The sequence below is a fragment of the Myiozetetes cayanensis genome, unplaced genomic scaffold, assembly GCF_022539395.1.
Source record: "Myiozetetes cayanensis isolate MyiCay16 unplaced genomic scaffold, myiCay2020 scf7, whole genome shotgun sequence".
NCBI lineage: Eukaryota > Metazoa > Chordata > Aves > Passeriformes > Tyrannidae > Myiozetetes > Myiozetetes cayanensis.
The window spans coordinates 30,854,218-30,878,209 of NW_026087964.1; the positions used below are offsets into that span (position 1 = coordinate 30,854,218).

A 23,992-nucleotide genomic window follows, 5' to 3' on the forward strand; every position below is an offset into this window, starting at 1 on the left:
CTCTCTGAAAGTTCAGAACTAATCAGGCACAGTATGTTCAGATTCTCATGTTACCTGCAGACAAACAGATATGCTGTGAAACAAGCTTAAGACCTGTCTTTGCCATGTTCATGAAATACTTTTGTACCTCTGTGGTTTCTTGCTTTCAGGCGCTAGAAAAATGTGAGAAGTTTTACTGACTTTAGTTGATAAATCTGCATTTAGGAAAAATGTAGATTTAGAAATCTGAATGTGTCACATTTTCCACATGTACCTAATTTTCCCATAGAATGATCTCAGTGGTTAATTTTTCATAGGTAGTTTTCATTAAATAAACATGTTTCAGCATGCTTTCTACATTTATTTTCAAATGTTCATGTTTCTATATAATTGTATTAGTAATGATAAATCACTAATACAATGGAGTGAATGACGTTTTTGTTAAAAATGCATTGCTTTCACCTCTATGAAGAAATTTCATGTTTTAAAGAATGTGGATAGACTTTAAAAAAGACATTAAAAATACCTATTAAAGCGTAGAACTTGGAGTACGGAAGAGGATCCAACCTTTCTTTTCTCTTTGAAAAACTAATGCATTTAATCAAAGGTTTAATTATTTCTAAAGCTTCAATTTTTCCAACTTTTCAGAGCGGTGTTAGAGCTGAAATGCTGTGAGCTGTTGCTTTACAAAATTCAATTGACACAGCATCCAGTTAAAATAATGTCCTTTCACTTAACCACGTTTAACTGAGATAAAGCAACACAAGATTTAATAGCTTCCAGCAGTGCCCAGTGATGGAGTGGCTAGCCCAGATTGCAGCAGCAGGTCACAGGTTCATTCAAAGGGCATGGTGCACATAAACCCTCTCACGTGGTAACAAGCCAAAAGTGGATTTGATGTGACTTGACGCAACTACACTGGAGTTACGGTTGATTATATCAGCCTTGGGTTTGGCTGAAAGGTGCTGTAACAGGACAAGATCACGTGCAATCTACTCTAACAGTTTTCAGCAACCCATGAATGAAGACCTGAATGGAATAGATATCAGCGATATTCTTCTTGCAGAAACACATGGGAAGCAGATAGTTATTTAGCAAAAATTAATTATGAGTTAAAACAACCTTAAAAACTTTTAAGTAGAAAATAATGTAGGCATGATTTCACACGATATCGTGAAGTAAGTAATAAGATAAAAGATGTAGATCACAAGGTTAAATACTATCACTGATTGTCAAGACGTATTATGTAACGAAAATATCATGACTGGCCACACTCCACTACTTTAGGGCCAATGATGAGGAGGTAAGACCAAACAGATAAGTTGTGATTACAGGGCTCAGCAGTTCCTTACAATGCTCAGATTTCTGCCTATGTGATGAATATTTCAGATACATCCTGCGATCTTTACATTCTTCACTGACAAGGAGACAAGATGCATTTTGCATCTGCTAAAGATTTCTGATTGGCACATATGTTGAAAGACTAGCCCAAGATTGAAAGACAGTGTTCTTCAAAAGCTGTAGCCATGAAATATTTATTCTTTTCTCTTTCACAGAAATGCATTTGATGACTATATGACATAAAGTGCCACTAATAGCTCTGGACAAAATTACATGGCTCTAAAGACTATTAAACTATTATTCTTGGAGGCTGGAAAAGGTTTTACTTGACATATATGATCACAATAGTATTAGTAAGGCTTTGTTTACAACCTATCCTGAAAAAATATGTTACATTATCAAGTGCTTTTTACACTGGCAAGCTCAAATCTGACAATCATAAATGACAACAATGATATTTGTGATATATTTAGTAGGTACTTTATCTCACAGTCTTCTGAATGGTATGTTTATTAATGTAAAAAAACTTCAAGTATGCAACTAAGGGCAAGTGAATACTAATGATACTGTTCAAAATATGTTTTGTTTGTATCTAAGAGTATGTATTTTATAGAGTAAGTCATAGGCAAATGAATACCCAAATGTTATTTAAATCTCTGATGTCAGCTGAAAAGCAAAGACACTCATACATGCACAATGCCTAACATGACAACCTGAAAATTATGTGAAAACTAAAAGGCTCCTTTGTAAATGTCTAACTAAAATTTTCTGATAAAAAGACTAAAAGGCATCGCTGCAGCATAGAAATCATATTATGAATTTTACATGAAAATTTGTGGCACCCTTGTATCTGCAAACCTTATAAAATACTGAAAACCTTAGAAGCCTGATACGATACTAAAATATTAACAAGCTAAATGAATACAGTTATCATCCTGTAAACCACATTATCTCATTGTCCATTTACAATCATATGTGTTTCATAAAACTCCTGCTACTGCAAATCCCTCAGTTGCATTTGCCATTGAATTGCCTGTTTCTCATTATCAGTGGCTGAAGAAATGCAGTATAGTCATGCAACACTTTTTGAAAGAGACTGAAAAAGCATTCCTGAGAATTAAGTTTATTTTTCCCTTACAAAGGAATAACTGCTGTGTTAAATACTTTCTTTTGCCAGAACAGCCAAAAGAAGAGTAAAAAAAAAAAAATCAAGCCAAAGTAAATTAAGCAGTGGCATCATGCCCAAATCAATCACAGACATTACCTTTTAAATAGTGAGCTGAAACTTTCAGACTGTATTTTAACAGTTACATGAAGATTTTTTATTTTGGAAAGTCACTTTGCTTAAAGGACCTTTTAATATACTATAGTAAGTTGTTAAAATCTTGCATGTTGAGCAAAGTATACTGTAATTATGCATATATTCACCCTCTTGAAAAAAATAGAGGGCTACAAGAATCTGCAATTTAAAAATGGTATGCAATGAGAAAAGGCTATGCTACAACATGAAATGACAGCAAATATTGTTTCCTCTGAATAGGCTGCCAGATTTGCTGTGAATATTTTGTAAAAGGGACAAGATTTGAAACATACTTTATGCTTTCAAAATACCAGAAATATATTTTGAGTTACTAAAAATTCGGTCTAATCATTCTTACATGGTTTAATATTCATATTTGAGCAGTAAACATTAATTTCTATTTCGTTATATAGACTGGAAATGTATTTTGATGAGCAGCGTAACCATAAATATATCTTAAGTTGCTTTACTATTCTAATGTAAACTAAATAGCATATTTCAACCACTATATTTTTTAGGCAGAACAATAAAAGCAGCTATTTTTGTCTTGCAACAGTGTGTGAAAGTCTTGAACAACTAAGCCCAGTGTGCCTGCAATTTTGAAAGGTGAACAGAAAGGGATATGGTGAAAAGCATAGTGAAAAGGATGGACAAGAGCGTCTGTTCAGTAAGTCCCCTGTGAGTGAATGGTAGGGAACATGTGTTGATCTTTATGTTTGTTTATTTATTTATTTATTTATTTATTTATTTTAAGAGCAAAAAGGAATTAACAGAATCTGTTAGCAAGCTAAAACAGTGTGGCTAGATAGGGGACCAAGCCATGAAACTTGAGAATCGCAAAGTGCAAGAGGGGTTTTACTGCAGGAGGCAGGAAGCGGCCAGCTGGCCTAGCACTTGATTCACCAAGAAACCAAATAGAAGTGTAAACCATTACAGTTCCTTGGTGGGGATGGAGTAATTAGATATTGTATGTTTCCCTGCTGCTCTTTTTGTTTCTCCTTCCAATAAAGTATTTTTGGCTAAGACATCTGATTCATATTTGCAAGGAGAGAAAATTAGCTGACTGAGCAACACAAAGACTGTTTTAATTTCCTCTATTTTCTATGTGGGAGTTTGAGTTGCTGTTTATTACTCCTGAAATTTGAGACTGGCTGTTGTTGCTGCTGCTAATCACACAGCTAAGTGGGTGACAGGGTTGGTTCTGAATGATTGCTCATAAGCAACCAGGTGAAATTCAGATAGCTACATCAGCTGCAAATCCTTGTAAGTACCTGCAAACACCCATGTAATATGTCCTTTGAGGACAGAATGCTACAGCCTGACTTCTGGTGGCTGGTTCCTCCTTCAAGACATAAACACATGCTATAACATGTCATTTGGTAATTATTTCATGGAGTTTAAGGTATGTGTTTAGTATCGTCTATTCAATTGCATCAGCTCTTTACTATTTTACAAAACGGAATTCTCTGACAAATATCAAGGTTTGTAAACCTCTATAATATTCTCAAACCTACTTCCATCTCTAGCTATCTATAATTAATTTAGTTGGTGTCTGATTTGCGATGTTACAGAACTTGTATAAGAAAGTCACAATATGTCTATATATTATAAAAATCTAAATTTATGTACCATTAAATGTTTATCACATAATATGTAATATCTAATGATGCTGGTAATTGCTATAATATGTAGTATATATTATATCTAGTACGTACTACTTTTTGGATTTCTGGATGCATGTTCATCACTCCAGCTATCCTTTTTTAAAAATTTAATTTCTTATATTGCTTCAGTTCTGCTATTTGCTTTGGCAGAGGAGCAATGTGGGTGACATTGAAGAGACTCCAAAGTCAATGGAAGATTTTTCATTTCCATTGTGATAACATCAGACATTGTTACATTGCACAGATGATTCATTTCTGTTACAGCTTCAGGATTCACAGGTGGCAGCAGAACCACAGTACTAGTTAAACATCTGGATTAACAAAAAAAAGAAAAAAAAGAAATTCTATTTCATGCTTTAGGCTATAGCAATTTTACAAAATGACTCTTCTCTTGGATAAGAAGTATTATGCTTCCTACTTGTGTTGAACATTCTGTGCATTGCTTGACTCACACACTTTTCTACACATTTTTCCTGATGTTTGTTTTGGAGTGTGTAATGGATGAAAGCCTCATGGCAGAAATTTGATACAGGGAAGTAGTGTTGTGCCCACTGATGTAGGAAGCACTTCACAGCAGCCAAAGAAATCTAATACTGTATTGTATATTATGGAGGTATTACTTCAGCTGCTGTCAAACCCTCTGTGTATCACCAGCAATTAAAACAGCTCAAGAGAAGGAAAACTGTGAAGCCAAACAGTGCTCAGGTCCTAATGTCTGCATTAGGCATTTCATGAAAGAGGTAGTTCTCAGAACTAGTGGTAGATTAGTTCCATGGACTGAATATCCATTTCAGTAGGGGTGCCTCAGGTGCATTTTGATGCATCTTCTACCTTAGTTTTAATTCATTCCAGGCATACTGGAGGCCCTCAAAGAAGGGCCTCTATAGCAATCTTTCTTAATTTTCACTGCTTTTGCCTGCTTGGTTTGCAAGATTAATGATACTTTTCTTCTTTATGATATTATGCCTAAAAATCTCTCTATAGTCTTTGCTTGAGTCATTTATCTATGATTACCTCTGGACTGCATGAATGAAAAATTTTTCTTGGGTCTAGTCAGAATACAAGACTGAATATACAATTAAAGTGCAGTAGCTTGATGGAGACTGGCCAAAATGCAGGAAACCACTGGTTATTTCCAGGTGAATTTCATTTTTCAAGACCTGATTCACATTTCATGCAGGTCAAATAAAGGTTTCTAGCGAGACTTAAATAGGCATATTTAATTATCAAAAATGTTCACTTTTCATTCAGTTCACTTCTCTGGCTCACTCAAAGCACTAGAACAAGCTCTGTAGGAGAGGAGTTCCTGTCTCACATTTTCTGCATATTCCACTAGACATGCCAGAATAGTCTGATCCACAGCCCATTCTTGGGCATCTTACTTACTGAGGTCTTCTAACAACAGGCAACGAGAGGACCAACCTACGAGAGTTGTTTTTCACAACTATTTTACATTTAATTTCTCATTATGTGACAAAATTCACATTTTTCACAAAACTGTCCTTTAAGATGTCTGCACCAGACAATGTCAGGGAACAGGATTTTGACTAAGCAAAGCTGGGCTATACTTGTCTAGGAGATGAACAGCACAGACTAGGAAGATAAGACTCTTGCAAGTCAGTCACCCATTTCTGTGAAGTCTTATCTCCAAAAATTTTATTTTTGAGTCACAGTAGTCTTATTACAAGAAGAATTGTGAGGTTCTTTGTTCCTTTTGCTTCTTGTGTTCATGAAGCCAAAAGCACTGTGCCAGTAGCCAGATTTTTGTCTCCTCCTTAGGTGATTAAGGATTTCTTTCTTTTCCTTCTTTCTTCTTTGGTCTTTTATTTTTTAATGACAGTAAACAATATGATATTGGCCCTGAGAAAGACATATGCAAATTAAAAGGAATGCACCAAATGGCATGATGATGCACACTTTTTGCTTTGGGAAAAACCTGTTATTGTTCACTTGGACAATAAAGGACATGCTCTTCATAATCTCTAATTAAAATTTTCCCCTCTCATACAAAAACAATGGGCTATAATTTAAGACTCAATATTTACTGAGACTGATACTATATTAGTGATAAAATTGGTAAGTCTCTCCTTTTAAAGACAGCTTCCCTTACTGAAATATTTCAGTTCTTTCTACATGAAATGAATAGTGACAACCAAGTCCCCGGTGGATTCCGTGAAACCTCCAGAATTTCCTCCAGTCCCTAAAGACTTCTCATTTTCCTTTCTTTTCTTTTTGACAGGAATTTATTAGGTGAAAAGCACTGTCACGATATCACAACTGTGTTTATGATAGAAATGTCTATTTGAAGATGTTCATAAAGCTCCAGATACATCTGCTATTACCCAGATTTTTGCTCTTTCTATTGACAGATCCCCTTGACTTTGGAACTTTTGTCTTTCCTTTGGATTTAATAATCTGTTTTACTTTACAGGAAAGCAACAAGAATGGGATTATGTATAAAAATTATCATAATTTAGCTAAGAATTAATCCATTAATTGCTTTGAAGATTATTTTGAACATCAGAGCCTCAGACTGTCACGGAAGTTTACTGAAAGACAGTAGAAGATGTAAGCATGGGCTTTATGTGCACAGATGCAATGGCTAAAATATCTTCTGTATCTGTCTATGACTATACCTAAGCTTCCAATCAGTGAGTTTCAGTAATCCAGTTCAAGGACAATAGGTGTATGGCTCAGAATGGCCAGTTCTTCATCCAGAAGCAGGAGAGACATTTTCTAGCCAGTTGGAAGGGACAAAACCAATTCTGAGATCTTTATGAACCTCATTATTAAAGCGTAGTAAAAGTCCAGTTCAACCTTGAAATAAATAAGATTTTTACCTAACTCTTAAAGTATTTTCTTTTCTGGTTGGCATCACTTTTCTCTGATTTCAACTTGTGCTAGTGAATCATTATGCAACAGTTGAGTTTTTCCTGGTGTACTGGTATTTTGGGTTTCTCCAAAGAAAATGAACTGAGTTTCAGAAAAAACCCTAAACAAACCCAAACCAAAACGAAGTTTTTCCTCCATGCTCTGTTTTCAGGTTTGTTCTTACATGTTGTCAGAAACCTCCAAAAAGGCAAAGCTTGGAATTGCATATATATATAGTTTTGATGATTATACATTTTCTGTAGCTAGTATAATGAGCAAGCTATCTTATGACTGTTTACATTTCTGAAAATTATAATGAAGTGTTTCACTGCCTTTCTTCCCCACTGTCAGATAGCAGGTTAGCCATGGAGCCAAAGGAGGGTTCAAAAAAAGGTGAGAGCATACATGAAGAATAGAATCTACAACCCTTCAACTACATAGGAATATTATATTAAACTTTTTAGAAAAGAGCTAAAACCTCAGATGATCTACAAATGAGGTATTTGAATTAAAATTTGTACTTCACTTACGTTTAGGAAATTTGAAGACAAATTCGTTTAAATGAGGTAAAATTTTCCTATTATCTGCTTAAAAATGTTAGCTATAGAGACCAAAACTGAAGCTATGTATGAAAAAAAAATTCTTTACTAAAGACAAAATAGCAATATCTTGTAGGGAAAGAATATATATAAGCTCCTAATAGAGTAGAAACTTTTTCTCCTTTGCATTTTCTGGACTTTTATACTTTTTTTTCTGGTACAAACTGCTAAAGTGAAAAGAATTTTGATAACTGTTAAAGTGAGATAGCATCGTCTTCCTTAGAATAAAAAAAAAGTTATTCTCCAAAGCTAATTCTGAAGATCAGCTGGAGAGGGTCCACAGCATCTAAATTCAAGTGACAAATAAGAAGAAAATGAGGTCTTAAGCTCCCCTCACTCCCATTTAAAAGAAGATCTTTACATGGGGTATTTATTCATTGTTTCATATGTAGATAATCCTTTGGAAATGACAAAGAACTAGAAATTAGAAAAATAGTAAGCAATAATACCAGTGGGAGTCATTTACTTGGGCTTCACTTACCTAAAATTACTACAATTATTAAATATGTTGGAAAGAAATAATGAAACTACATCATCTCCACAAAAAATGCACAAATCATATTTCCTGTTATAGAAATTGTTTGAGAGATATAGAAGTGCATTATGTCACAATTCAGCCACAATTTACTTGCAATTTAATAGCAAATTAGATTCATACACTATCATTTATTGCTAAATGGATGGGAAAAAAAAAAGGTATTCTCTATGTCCAGAGAGAGACGTTGGATTTGGCACATTTTTTGGTTCTTAAATTAATGTGTTTTGCCAATAGTTTTCCTATGAGTATGTAACAGCCCAGTGATCTTCTGACTACTCTGGACTGCCTTGTGGCCTTTCAGCATTTCCATTCATGCGCAGCAGATGATGCTCGACAAGGCTGTAATGCTCTTCGGAAGTAGCTTTTTAGGAGGAGCTGTGCCATGCTAAAGAGCTTTGATTCATGCAGCAAATTGTGGACACTGATATGAAATAAACTGTGACTGGTGATCAGTCAATGACTATTTTCATAAATGATCACGCCATCCACAATCTATCAAGGTAGTATTCCTGATGTCTCACAGCTTGGGGAACTGAGGAACAGAAAACACAAGCTGTGATTTAAAAATGCCTTTCTAAGGATGCAGAACCCACATAAGGATGCTTAAGTAAAATAATCTATACCATGCTCTAAGCAAATAATCTATACCGTGCTCTAAACTCTAAGTAAACAATCTATACCATGCTTTAAGTAAACATCAGCCAGGACTGTAATAAACTTTTGACAAAAATTTTCCATGGGAAAAGGTGTTTTTTTTCATTGGAACATTTAAATGAAAATTTTCTCATCAGATGGTTCATCATAATTTGCCCATATGCTCTGAAACAAAAAAACTTCCTGGGTAAAGCAATCTGTCAAAGAAACTCATATTAACTCCACTATACTCTTAAAAAATATATCTATTTCCTCTTTCTGTGTTATTAAATATCATCTATACTTCAGTGTTTTTTGGTTTGCTTTTTATTTTGCTAGCACAGTGGAAAGAACCATATATAAAAGCATCTAGTATTTGAAAAATGTTCTCTAATGGCATGTCTTTTTCTATACAAAAACATTAATGACAAAATATATCTAAACTGCCACAGTTACCTTTATCTGAGCATAGGTAAAAGGCTAAAATATATAAGTTTACAACATGTATATGAACTAAGTCACAAAGTACCCTTTTTGGTATTCACAACTTCTAATTTATGCATTTAACTTTAGGTTTCTAAATTGGGAGCCAAGTTCTGCAGGCAGCCATAAAAAAGACAGGCTGTACCACTGCACAATGCAGAATATGAGCACTTCAATTAACTTCTAGAGCAGCCTCCCTCTCTCCACTGACTATGGAGAGCTTAGTGAGACTAACTTACATATACACCTTAAATTAGATACCAAAAGCAGATGGACTGAACACCTGTCTTTTTTTTTCCACAGACTTTTTATGATATTGGGCTTTGTGGAAGGTCTTTTGCAATAGGAAAGAATTTTGCTGACCTGAACAAAGTAGTAAAAAAACTGTAACATTGTAATTGTAACAACTCATCTCCAGAATTGTCTTTCCCTCTTTTTCATTTTTAGTATCGAAATGGCAGGTTCACATATACTATAAGGAAGAATATCTTTTGATCTGTAGTTTCTGAGTTGTCCCATTTCCACAAAATATATACCATTCTGTGGGCTTAATTTCAATGAACTATTCCAAAAACTTCAGCATAACATCTAAATTACATAAAAATGAACACTTTTTCTGGGCTTAAAGTAATGGGAAAATAGACAGACACTCCAAAACAATTTTCTCAAATGTTTTCTGGCTAAAATGAGGGAAAATTTTCTATGATTTTACTTAAGAGCTACAAGGTTTTAAACAAATATTGAATTTACGAGTATAAATAAATTTCTAAAATTTCCTACAGTTACAGATAACAGCTTTACAATAACGTTTTATAAACAGACTCACAATACGTTCTATTCTGTTTTCATGTCTTTTTTGTACTGTATAAATTCAGTTAAATTATGCAGGCTCACTCATACAAGTACCTTAAGAGGCCCCAGTGATAAGAAAAGGGAACTGGTGATTTGGAACAGACAGGACATAACAACTATAGACATGATGGCTTAAAATGTATAAAAGCTAAAAAAGTTAAACAAAAGTAGATAAAAGTTGTGTTACTTTGTTCTGCCTGTCTCCAGACAACAAAAGGGAGAACCAGTTCTCAGTTTGTGGCTTTTGCAGGAGAAGTAGGTAACTCCACTGGTGCAGGGAGGCAGAGCTTGCAGGCTGACTACCAAGGCTGACCTTCACCTAAAGGGTACATATAGCCAGCCTGTGAAAACTGTAATCCAATGATGGAATTTAGCTTCATAAAAGAATGCTTTTTTTAATCATCTTAATTTTGTACAGGATTCACACATGCTAAAATTCTACAGAAGATCCAGAAAATTTTCCAGCAATTAAAAGAGTCAACTAGCCACAATGCAATTTGGAGATTTGATATTTGGAAGGCATTCTGTCAGTGAGGCACTGTACACTCAGGGTGGCTGAGGTACAAGGAGTCAGCTACATTTCCTGGAGGAAGTAATGTCACAGAGTTTGACAAGAATACAAAGGTAAGCTCTCCTAGCAATCAATAGCAAATTTCCAAATCACTGTAATAAAAATAGATAGTTCTCTGTCCTAAGAAAACAGAGAAATCCAGTACTGTTAAGAGTAGCACCAGTCTTTGCTGGATGTTTTTACTCATGAGGGTGGGGACATTTTTATGAAAAAAACCCCAAACAAATTAGTGTACTTCGCATATGCCTGAAGTGGGCGGGAAGCTGGGCAAGGTGATAACTGCAGATCCCTTCCAACTGAAATGAAATATTCTATTCTATTCTCTCGTATTTTCATAAAATTGAAGGAGCTGCAATGTTCTGCAAATGACTTCAGTGCTGCTACTGGTGAAGAGCAGTATATCAATTCCAGGAGTTTTAGTATATTTTAAGCTCTTAGAGAGCCTTCATAAAGCTCTATTTAAATGAGTTGACCTCAACACTAGCTTTCCAGGTAATGACATGCATAACCAAAGTCCCAAATGTTCACATCATTCTGCCTCTCTTTGAGGGACTATTTATTTTATACAACTGTTCCTGGTAGTCTTTTACTTACTTATTTCAGTTGGCCTTTAGATTACTCACCCCCTTTTGGGATGATGTTATTGATAACAAAATTTAACACAGCCTTTTTAGGAAAAGGGAATGTATTATTTCTCTTGATGATTAAAGTTGCTCTGTCAATGATATTGTACATCTTGGAAATGAACAAGACATTTACTGCTGACTATTAAAATAAACAAGCTTATGATTTAATGAAGACGTAACAAATGTCTTTATCTTCTTTATGACAGAACAAAATTCTTGTCTAACATCTTGTGATCTAGACATTCATTATCTGCAGAGATTAGAGACCTACTTAAATCAAAAACACTCACTGTCTATGCACTGGTTTTACATACCAGTGTGTTGACCCCTCTAAGAGACTGAAAGGTTTTGAGCTTCAGCACTGTCACTTGAACAATAATTTAAGATTCCAATAATGTCAGGCATAATCAGATGAACAGAAAAAGCTTGATGTGAGCCCTTGGGTAAGGTGAATAATGCATACATGAACTTGCCCAAGAAGAAGAGCTTCAAGCCATGACAAGAACAGATAAATAAAGAGGTTTGTCTGGGGAACAAGGAGATCAGCCAGGCCTGGTACAGAATTTTGAAGAAGACCAGATGAAAATATAGATGCCAAGTCAGTGTTGTAAAGGCTGAGTGCATTCTTCAGTGACAAATGAAATAAATCCCCACACCAAAGTAATCACAATGCTATACTTACTACTCAACTACTCTCCTGAAAAATAGACTGAAATATCAGAAATTTGTGAGAAAATGTGCTAATAAAATGTTGCAACAAACCAGAATTTTTATATAAAGAACAAAGAATAATTGAGGGTGCTTCCCTAATGTTTCAGGTTTGGAAGTTTGTTTCTTTTAAAAAGACGTAAAACTGCAGCAATAATCCTCTACGTTGACCCACTGGTTTGATTAATCTCCAAGAAAAATTTCAATAATGATTCACAGAAAATTTTGACAATATGTGTGTAATGTCATAGAGGAAGGCCTGGAAGAATAGAGAATACATCACTTTCAAGGATGACACATGGTCCATTAGTCTGAGTTTGGCTTGACTTTTTAAGTGGCTTTTAAAAATATTTTTGAATTTTTAAACACATTAGAGAAACACCACAATGCTTTTCAGATTCTAAGTGTGTAAAGCATGTTTTTCTGTAGCATAATTGAAACCTAATTAATCTTTTTCCCTGGAGATCTTTTAGAGTTGAGGGTAGTGACTATCACAGAAGACTCAGTAACAAGAGGCATTTCCATTTACAAATATATCCTCTGGAGCATCAAAGAAATGTTTGGAAATATGTTGCAACAACTCGACTTAAATGTTTTGGTTATGCGTTACACATGCCATTTAACCTTGCTGTACCTCGATTTCCACATATATTAGAAAAAGAAAATATTATTTACTTAATATGCTAACATTGCTTTTGCAAAAATATATTAATTAGTATTCAAGCTATACTTGAGAAGTATTATGTACTGTCTCAAGTGAAATTTTCATGAAATCCTGAACACTGCCTTGGGAAATAATGCCAATTTTTTTTTCCGTTGGCCGTTAATAAGATGTCACATTCATATGAAAAAATATGTGAATATATTTTACTGAGGAGAGGGGAATTAAACCATGGTTTTATTTGTCTCTAGTTCTTAATAATATTACAAATTTATACAAGAATTATATGTGAAGCAATGTTATTTGAGAGCAGAAATTAAAGCATAAAAGTACCTTTCAAAGAATATTTATTTGGCAGAAAAGTCTGTAGTATATGCATAGGACAAGTAATGTGTTTAAATACAACTAATGCATTTACTCTGCTATTAGTTCATTCAGGTTACACATTACTAGTTAAAATAACAACAGAGATTAAATGCTCTCTTAGTCATAGTGAAATAATTCCCATTTCATTTTTTTCTTTTCTTTATTTGAATTTTCTAGTCACACAGAAAAGGACTAAAAAATCTACATGGTTTTGGATATATTATACAAAACTCTAAGACTAGTAGCTCTGAAAATCTTTCCTTCAAGGCCAAAGAGGTACTGCTTTTGGATTTGGATTGAATCTAACAAGAGATTTCTACTGGAAGAAGAGGAAATGTTTCATGCTTAATGAAACATTCAGATGAAGACCAGTATGTGCTCTATACATCTGTACCTTTGAACAACGAAAGAATTTTACCTCCAGAATGTAAATACGGAAGGTTGTATCTGCCAAGCATTCTGTCACATTATCACTTAAACTTCTGTAAATAAGCCAGCAAAACTGAAGATGAAAGGATAAAACACATCCTAATTTTCACAATATTTTTCTAAAAACATATAAACTGTATAATAATAATGAAGGTTGGGTCTGAAAATACAGAAAAATGACATTTCTATCTTAGATAGAAAATAACACTTCTTAAAAATTTTAAAAGAAATTATTTTCTACATGATAATAAGATTTTCACATTCATCTTTCAAATTTTCAATTTGCCTGACAAGAGGATTTGATTTAAAGTTTAGAAATACATTTTGAACTGTAAAATTATTTCTTTTGTTATTGTGGCAATACTTTTCAGTAATATTTGTGGCCTACTTTTTCCTGCTTTAATCTTTCTGCCTCCAAAGAACAGATTTTGTAACTCTAATTTTTTTTTTATTTATTGTTTTGGTTTGTGGGTGTTTTTTTGAGTGTGGTTTTTCTTGTTTGCTTGTTTTTATTTTTAAATGTTAAATAATTATGGTAACTAACAATTACTTTAACTTTTTTTTTTTTTTAATTGTCTAAATTACTCTTATTTTCAATCTATTTTTAGCCCCAGGAAAGGATTTGGATCACTCATATGTTGTTCTCCAAATAAAAAAGAAAACCAGAAATATTTCATAGTATCTGCTTGTGTACCCCTATTAGTTGAAGATCACTGTTCAATAACGCAGGTCCATACAGGCATTTGTATATATTCTAAATGAACATGGGGACAATAGAAAGTTTTATGTATACATTGTAAATAATTTAATACATATATTTCATCTAGCATGGCAAGTAGTACTTGTTAAGTCACAGCTACTTAATTTTCAGCTCTCTCTAGGTACTCAAGAACATCAAATTATCAAAATGACTCTTCTCACATCACATACAACACTTCCTGCCTCAGTGCTTCCAACTGGTAGGCATCTGCTCTTGGGTAACACTCAAGTAGTAAAGTCTGCTGGCAGAGGAATACTGCACTGTCTCAGAGGCTTTCCCCTGCTTTTGCAATTGTTTTTACTCACTTCTATCTTCAATAGTCTTCTGAACTTGCTCTAAAAACCATCAAGTACCGGTGACTCAATTACATACCTTAATCACTACAGCTTTAAGTATAGTATGTATTCATATCAAAATAAGACCTCAATAATTAAGAAAGAAATGATTGTAAGACTGTTCCTAAAGATGAAATGGTTAAGTAAAACAAAATTAAGCATTTCTAAATCTATAGGTCATCTCATTACAGATGCCATTTGATTAACAAAGAAGTCTTCTGAATAATTCTCAAAGACATAAATGGCCTTTGATGTGTCCATTTTTTTCCAAAGGTTCTCAAATATCCATGTATTTATCTCTAAACAAATTATTTAGATAAGAACACCTAATTAAAGAGCACTGTTCTTTCATTTACATCTTATGTAACTCGCCATTTTGAATAACACAATGTAGCTTTTCTATACAGTTTTGTATATTAAAGGTAAAAGAAGAACTAATGAGACTACTTAGGACTGACAAGTAAAATTCTAGGAAGACTGATTTAGTCTTTTATCTACCTGAGATGTCTAACCAGAAATATAAGGGACTTTACTGCATGGTGTTGGTTTTTTTTTCCCACCTTTTTTCAGATGTCATCCTGAAATAAACATGCCAAAACTCTGCTTTGCTGACTGCGTCATCAGAGCTTGCAAACGCTAGCACTTCTCTGACAGGCATTGTGAATCACAGTTATTTTTTCTCCCAATGTCTACGAGGTCTGCCACCTGAACTGGCATAGTTTGCAAGTGCCATCAACTTCTCCTCAGGGCTTACAAGCTATATTTGCTCTTTCAGAAGAATCTGAAAATGTTGTGAACCATAACTATGTTTCTGAGAGAACTTACAAGTTCTGCCATCTGTGCCTGCAGTGCTTCAGAGCATCATAATATGGATATGGAGATATTTTCATCATGGGGTTTACGATCTCTACCAGCTGCATCAGCAGAGATTGTTAGTGCTGTGAACCACAACCATTTATCTCTCAGCACAGATGCCTGCTTTACTTTTTCATTAATGGCCTATATCTGTTTGACCACTGTTATACCTACGTGTAACTTTTTCAGCCAAAAAGAAAGCAAACAACCAAAATAATCCTTTAAAGCACATCTTTAATCACTGCAGATCTGGAGAAATTTCTAAATATTCACATGAGTTTAACTATGGCTTGTATAGACCAAGAATTTACTGCAAATACAAATACTGTGATAGCCATACCACTTGTAACCCATTCTGTAGTTTGACAAAGCTGCAGCTCTTGCTGCTATTGGCAGATTTTGAGAAAGTATTTGCATTTATAAATAGGAAGTTAATCTCTCTTTATGTTGTTCTGGCATCTTCCAACTGTCTCCAGTTTAGACAATACCATGAAAAAACTGCCCTTATGAAGGAAGCTTTCACTCTTGTTAGCTATCATGAGGGAGTTTTGGCACTTGGTGATATATCACTACCTTCCCTACCTCAGCCCTGGGAAAGAAATGTGCTAGCTTTTTATGAGGAATAACAGCAAATCCAGATGGGTACAACCAGGGCTGCGAGTGTCAGAGGGGAATGTAGAAAGGAGCTCTATCTTCTCCATATGTTGACAGAGGAAGAAGCCATTGGCATGCCAAGAAACTCTGACTGGCTGTCTAAATAGGGAAGACAGGAATATAAAGGCAAGTCATCAGAGACTTTACTATTGATGTCATCATGTGCCTATTGCCTTCCTATATAGTAGTGTGGGAAACATACGGATTTGAAAAGTCTAGGAATAAATGCCTATAAATTATCAACTAATGAACTTTCAAATTACAGCTTTGAAGATACTGGGCTTGGACACCTAGAATTCTGTGTCTATGTGCATACACAAGTCTGACCTGACACAATTAGCTTCAAATTAATTTGATTGTGATGAAGTGCCAAACCAGAAACACTTTGTGGATGCATGGAGTTTTGAGGAAAAGGTCTTACTTATCAGCCACATTAAGATTGGTTTGATACTTGGGATTTTGTAGATCTTGCTACTGGGGCTGTCTGGGAATCCTGGTTGCCTATACCTGGGGACACAAAGGACGCCAGACAGGAAAATCTGACACCTGGCGGTTCCCAAAAACAACTAAATCTGCATCCTGCAAATTCTAGGCCTTCAGATCAACTGGAGGTTTCCCTCATAATATGTTTTTTGGAAATCAATGAACGGACTGATTTTGAAGAACTATTTCCTTAGGTTGAGGGTAAGTATGTTTATTTTTCCATTACAGATGTAGAGATTTTAAACATGAAAGTACTAAAGCCAGTTTTCATTATTTAAAAAAAATTATAAAAAAATCACAGGTTATGCTACTGCTGAAATTATGGGGGAAATGTAAAGTTGCTAGATGAAACAAAGTTGTAATTTTTTTTGCTGAATATGAAAAAAAATCCTAGAATTTTTAGCATTTGAGATGTAATTATCTAAATCTTGGAAAGTAGTAGAACCATGTGAGGTTGACTACTGCTTATCAACTATACCTATCTTGTCTTTTAAAAAAAAATCTCTAGCTTTGGTTCAGTGTTGAAAAACTGTATATGCTAAATTTTATACAAAAGGAAAATGTTCAAAGAGAAAACAGGAGTATCAATACTTTATGACTCTCACATATGCTGATTCTACTCTAATGTTTACTGAGCAGTCATTAGTGCCTTGATCCACATCCCCAGGAGCATTCCAAAGTGAAGTCCTACTCCCTATTTGCAATGTACCAGTAAGATACCTAACATTTTGTCCCTTGCTTGCATTAATATTTTAGCAAATCTGACATATGTTTACATACATATTTTCCATGAACACTTCAAATCACATTATTAATACTTTCAAAAGTCTGTTTTTGTAGCTCTACTGCTTTCTGCATTTTTTCTGCATCTTAAGAAAAGAGACTCCAAAAGTTTTGAAGTAAATTAATTTGAAAATTTCAATTGGTTCTTGCTGATTTTTTGTGCTTTTCTGCCCCATATGTCAACTGAGCACAAAAAACTTTTAAGTTTCAAAAACCTTAGGAGGGAGGAGTACATTTTCCTCAGACTAAGACTAAATATTTCCTTTTCTGAATCAGTACACAGCTCTGGGAGACAAAATCAAGACCAAAATAAATGTGGAACTGCACCTGCTTCTTGAGAGTAGGTGGTATTTAAGCTGAATTTAATCTTGGTATTTACATACAGAGAGAGTGCACACTGGCAAGAAATCCACATGAACATGGTCCAGGTATCTACAATTAGGGGATCATTACTAAACCAAATTATTTTCATGAATAAGTGCATCCAGATATTATGCCGATGTTTGGAAACCTGCAGTCATATCTGCAGACAAACTGGAGGGAAACCTGAAAATTGCTAAAAAAATAACTTTGCCCTAATTGACTATGTATTGGGCTGCCTGCATAATTTTACTCTTTTTCCTAATACAAATATGAAAACATTCAGAGTGCTTATTGATCCCCAATACTTAACTGTTAGGTCATATGAATAGCAAATGAAAAATGATATAAAAAATGCAAAATAATAGTACATTAGTCTAAACAACACTAATAAATTGCAAAGCTTAGCATGAAATTGAAAATCACTAATGGAGCACTGTGCAGTTTGTTGAAGCAATAAGCAGTCAAAGAATCATACATAATGTAACAGTACAATTGCTAACAGCGGGTTCATAGAAGACAATTTAAACTTGTTTTTTATGGACAAGAGGAATTGATCTTTGAAGCAGCTCCTAAGGAGATTCCACTTAGCCCGAACAGCATCTTGGGATTGAGTTCTGGTCTATCCCTTGCACCAAATACATATTTATGGACTTCCAGAAAACACTGATTTAAATTACACGTGATGTAATGGTTTATGAACTTAAACCAGAAGAGGTAAAAATATTAGACATGTGGAACTAATACCAGAACCTGATTTTGAATTTCATGGTTTTGACAATCCTGCAGGTTCCACTGAAAGACAGGTCATACATAATGAGTTCAACTTCTTAAAATTGTTGGGAGTTAGAAGTATTTAAAGTTATGAACACAAAAGATGAATAGCTTTCAAAACAATTACATGATAGATGATACTCTATTTTCTCAAGGTCCTCTACATGAAAAAACAACTTATGTTTAAAGTAGTTGGTATCAAATGCACTGATAGGAAAAGTTCTCACATTTTTGAACATTTATGGGGAAATTTATTTTTTTTAGCAGAATATTCCCAATGAAATGTTAAATTTTATGTTGCCTTGCATCATAAATTGAGAAGGCTTTATAGAATTTAGCAGTACCATAAGATCTGATCTTAAGTACACTTTAATTAAGAACTGAAAAGACGAATGTGAAATTCTTATAAGATCACATGCAAAAAATATTTCCATCCCCTAATAGGTATTGTAATTGTTACACACTAACTGTTCCCTTTCTGTTGCAGACAACATTTTCCTTGATAAGCTTGGTTCTTTTCTTCCAATTGATTTCAAATCAGCATATGAATATATGCCTTTTTTATGCTGTTACTTTGCACTTAGTGGTTGTGTAGGCCAAAACTCTGGCCTATATGTCTTATTGAAACTCTGAAAAAATCTGCAGAAAAATTATATGTCTGTAAAATGGAGAGATAACATAGATGGGTCTTTATTAAAATGTAAACTATTGAATGGTGTGGGCATTTTGTATAACTAAAGTTTTGTGGATAGATTGTTACTATTTATGCCTAGTCACGTAACTAATAAACCTAAAGCTACAACTAATTGAATGGTAGGTAGGTTACCAAAGAGCAACAGTTCATGTGCTCGCTGGATAAAAAATATTGTGGGTTGCATATGTTGAGATATGAGGGATTGTTTGTAAACTCAGCAAATACAAAACTGCAAATACAAAATCACCATGGTATATTGTTTGATTGCTCTTGAAGTTAAAAATGCTATAGCTGGAGTACCTCCTGGAGGAAACTGTTCCAAATTTACAAGGATTCTCTTTCTTCTGAACATTCTAGAAGTACCTCACTGGAGATATAGTGTATTAAAATGTTAAAGTACAACTCAGTAAAGTAGCTTGTGACATCAGGGAAGCAAATGGAGAACTACAGTGTTATAGCCATAACCCTATTAAAAACATGGGCTCCAACTCAAACCAAATTTCTTATCACAGTTTTTCAGGTAAAAGTGTTTCTCCATATTTTTGGTATTGCCAAAATGCAACTTACACTTCTGGGCATAAAATACAGAAGAAAACCCCCTAAATACAGACAAAATATCTAAAAAACATATGCATCAAAAAGTATGTTAATAATTTAACAGATGTTCAAGTTTAAGGTTTGCTTTATTGAGCTCTGGTCTCACTACCAGCCAAAATAAACTAATTTTTTAATAGTCTAACTGTAAGAAGCATTCATCCTCCTCAAGCTCATGCAATTATTTTCACAACCTAAACTGTATATATTCTTTTTTTTTTTTTTTTAAGGGTCCATTTTCTGCCTGGGTGTTAGCAAAGCACAGTTTCACAACTTCCATGTCTCCTAGCTTTTACATCAAACTGAATTGATGAAAAGTATCCCATTTCCATAGCGTTCGTTTTTGATGTTAGTATTTGGTTATTCTTCCTCTAGGATACTGGGCAATATGTGTAACAAGGATGCCAACATTTTCAGAAGAGGCTACGCTAGAAATTGGCCCCTTAGTTAATGATATTTGAATGAAAAGAAAAACCCTCTAAACCTGTGAAAAATAAAGTATTCCCTATTCCTCTCATCAAATAAATAAAAACAAATAAATAGAAACATAGAAATAAGAGAGCTGACACTGCCACTGGAGTATAGCAGTTGGAAAGGGAAAGTAAGTGGGGTGATGTTGGCTTGAGAGGACTGATACACTGAAATTAGAAACTGAGGAGCTGAAGTGACATGGAGGATCCAGGATGATGCATGGGATGATACTGGGGGAGAAGAGACCAAAGTAGTCTTGGCACATAACATATTAATTACTTTACTTTAGGCAGTCCTGCTTGTCCTCATTAAGTAGAGGAGAGTAGCGAGAAAAGACAAATGAGTTAGCAGCAACTTGTCATGGTCACTATGTCCCATTGCCTCCTTCACAACCCATTGGAAGGAAAAGCAAAGCAACAACCAGGAGGGCTCAAAATGTGACTTAACTGCTTCACTCAGAAAGAGGACAGGCACTTCAGAAGCACTGCTGAAGCCACCACCATGGCATCCTTTTATGAACTCTGAGAGTATTTACTTGGTACACTCAAACACATGGTGATTAAGTATGACAAATAATACTTCTAAAAGATTTTTTTCTTTTTGCAACTTATTTTGCTTCTCTGAAAGGCACCAAATGGACAGCCTACAAATCCTGAGCCTTCACATTAGAAAAAAGCTCCCCCAATTTCCCACCAGCGTACATAATTGCTGCCATTGAACTGCTGTTTGTGGCAGTAAGACAACAGCATAGTCTATACACCCCATTCAGTGCTCACTGTTACAACCAACAGTGCAAGCCAGAGTGCCATTTGTGGCATTGGCTTTTGTGGATATAGCAACCTGTCAATTAAGAAGTGAATTAACCAGATCACTACAAAATAATCATCGTATAACAACCCTCAGTCCCTCTAAGCTGAGTTATATTCAAACTGGCAAATCAGAGTCTCTGATCTAGAGCTATGTGCCATACAGATATCCCAAATTTGTTCATGCATTTGATCATGCATTTGTACTTACTGCAGCATTAAAACAGAATATATTCAGAGCTTATTAATACTTTTACCATTTCGCTAGTGTAACACTGATGTCTGCAGGGAACGAACAAATACAATACACAATAATGGCAAAAAATCAAGATATCACTTTTCTTCATTAACTAACCTTGGCAAAGGTTAATTATTTTGCATTAAGCTTGCCAATTTCAGATGGATGAAAAATATACAGAATATGTTTGAAGATAGCATCTTTTAGCTTGTAACAACCAGAAACTGATTGTTTTAGTTATTAGAAGTAACTGACTTTGACCATCCTCAGAGTAGTTTCTCAATGGTACGCTGGAGCTACATTATTATCATAACTACTGTAATCATCACAACAGTAATGACTATGCTGAAATCTAAATGTGTGAAATTAAACCATTAACAACCATAAATATGTCCAGCAATGAAGTCAATGAAAGGTCATTACACTATGTGCAACAAGGACGTTGCATTCAGATGATACACGGTTGTATTGCATCTGTACGCTGGCTTCTTTGATGATTTCATAAAAAATGAATGATCATAATAAAGCATGATACCAAATGTTCTCTAGGCTCAAGTCATTATACAGTAGGAGAAAAACCCACCACTTTTTACTTGCAATCAAACTACTGAGCTCATTCACTTGCGTAAGGAAAGGTGAAATTACAGAAAATTTGGTAAGTCAATGCAGTATGACAAGTGCACATATGTTTATATGTTAATTTAATCCACTTGGATCCTCATATACAATGAGAACAGGATATTTCATTAAAATGTCAGCACTTTCAAATCAGACAAAAAATAAACTCTGAAGGTAGTTGGGCAGAGTTTCAGTCTGAAAGTGTTGCTCTGCACTGGGTGCAATTTTGCTTTTTGTTCTAAATAAAGCCAAAGAGTATAAAGAAGAATAAAACACAATACAAAGAAGAAAAAATGGCATTCTATCATGATGCAAATTTCAGGAGTAGGTATGTCTCTACAGAGAATGCCTGATTTTATTTTACAATTATAGTCTTTCCTTTCTTTGGGCAATAGATATAGAAAACGTTCTAATAAACATGAAATACCTAAACCAAAATATGCTGTACAAATATAAATGACTAGTTTCTCCTGACCATGACACTTACAATCCTGTTAGTCAAAGACATCATACTGAGTAGGTTAAATATGACTTAGAGAGATGTTGGTGAGACCATCCCAACAAAGTCTGAAAAAAGAGAAAGATGTACAAGGAGAAACCTGACAGAATGCAAATACAGAATGTAAAGCTTAGATGTAAAGCAAATACATTTAAAAAAAAGAACAGCATGAAATTAGAGGAAAGAGCAAACAATTTTCTGTAATGAGGGTTGAAATATTCCAAATAATAGAAAAACATAGAAAATAATGGGAATGACAGAGACAAGACAAAGCTTATTGAAACTGACCAAGGTTCAGCATGAACAAGACTGGATTGGGTTTTATAAATGTGGCAAGAGCCAAATTTGTTTCTGTAGTAGCTGAAAGTTTCTGCACCTTGCTGTCAAAACCAAACCCACTTGTGATGATCTTGGAAGCAATGCATTTATGTCCCCGTGATGTTCTGCTGACACTTAATAAGGTCTGCTGATCCTGAGCCAGTTATGCAGGGAAACAACTCTGCGCCTCTGTTATGGTCAGTCTGGCACTCAGACAAATAATTGGAACTTGACTGAACTTCAATGTCAAAGTTAAGATGACTAGACATAGATATAAACAAATAAGAAACTAGTGAAGCATGCAAAGGAGAAAGGTAATAGAAAGTGAAAAAGAAGAGAAACTATTGACGTAAGCAACTGTCAGTTCTGGGCAGATTGGAGGAGTGGATGTGATGGAATTTTTAAATGCTTAAATACCACCCAGAACATGTTACTAACCTTATAAAGAATGGGGTCTGTATTCATGTTTTCATATTAAAAATATATACCAGAAGTGTACAAATGCTGCAGTTCTCTTTGCAATAATTTACTTTTAAGCACATAACTTATGAGTTTAAGGGTAAAATAAATGTTTCTGCAGGCCAGGCCACAATTAAATGGCAATGGCTAATCATTCAGTTAGTTTAACCCAAAGAAAATATGTCTGATATACTAAAATACACTGCAATGCAGATCAGTCTACTGAGGAGAAACACCTCTTAGACAGGAAGATTTCAAATAAGATGACAATAACATTATAGAAGTTTACAGTGAAAAATAAGTCTGTAAAAGCATCTCTATAATCCAGAATTCAGCAGTAAATAATAATAATATTTTCCTAGTAAGCTAAACCTTCTTCACTTCTGACAAAAACCAAACATATATTAAGACGCATTCTTTGTATTCTGTAGAACAGTTCTTATATAAACCTGTATGTATTGCTTCTTCATCCACAAAAAAGTAACTTATACTTGTGATTGCAATTCTCTTTTTTATTCTGTTTCTTTGATTCCTCACAGTGAGATTTCTCAAAATCTAATACAGGACTATCATAAATACCAGAGAAATATAAATAGTTTTAGACAGAGACACTGAAAGCTTGCGCCAGGGACCTTTGCTCCTGGCATCATCTGATGACACAGAAATCTCA

The 23,992-nt window shown here is 34.5% G+C and overlaps 1 protein-coding gene across 1 annotated transcript in view; it reads right to left on the bottom strand.

Annotated features, from left to right (window-relative positions):
- TENM3 (teneurin transmembrane protein 3) overlaps nucleotides 1-23,992 on the bottom strand; it is a 1,298,714-nt gene that overhangs the window by 523,970 nt on the left and 750,752 nt on the right.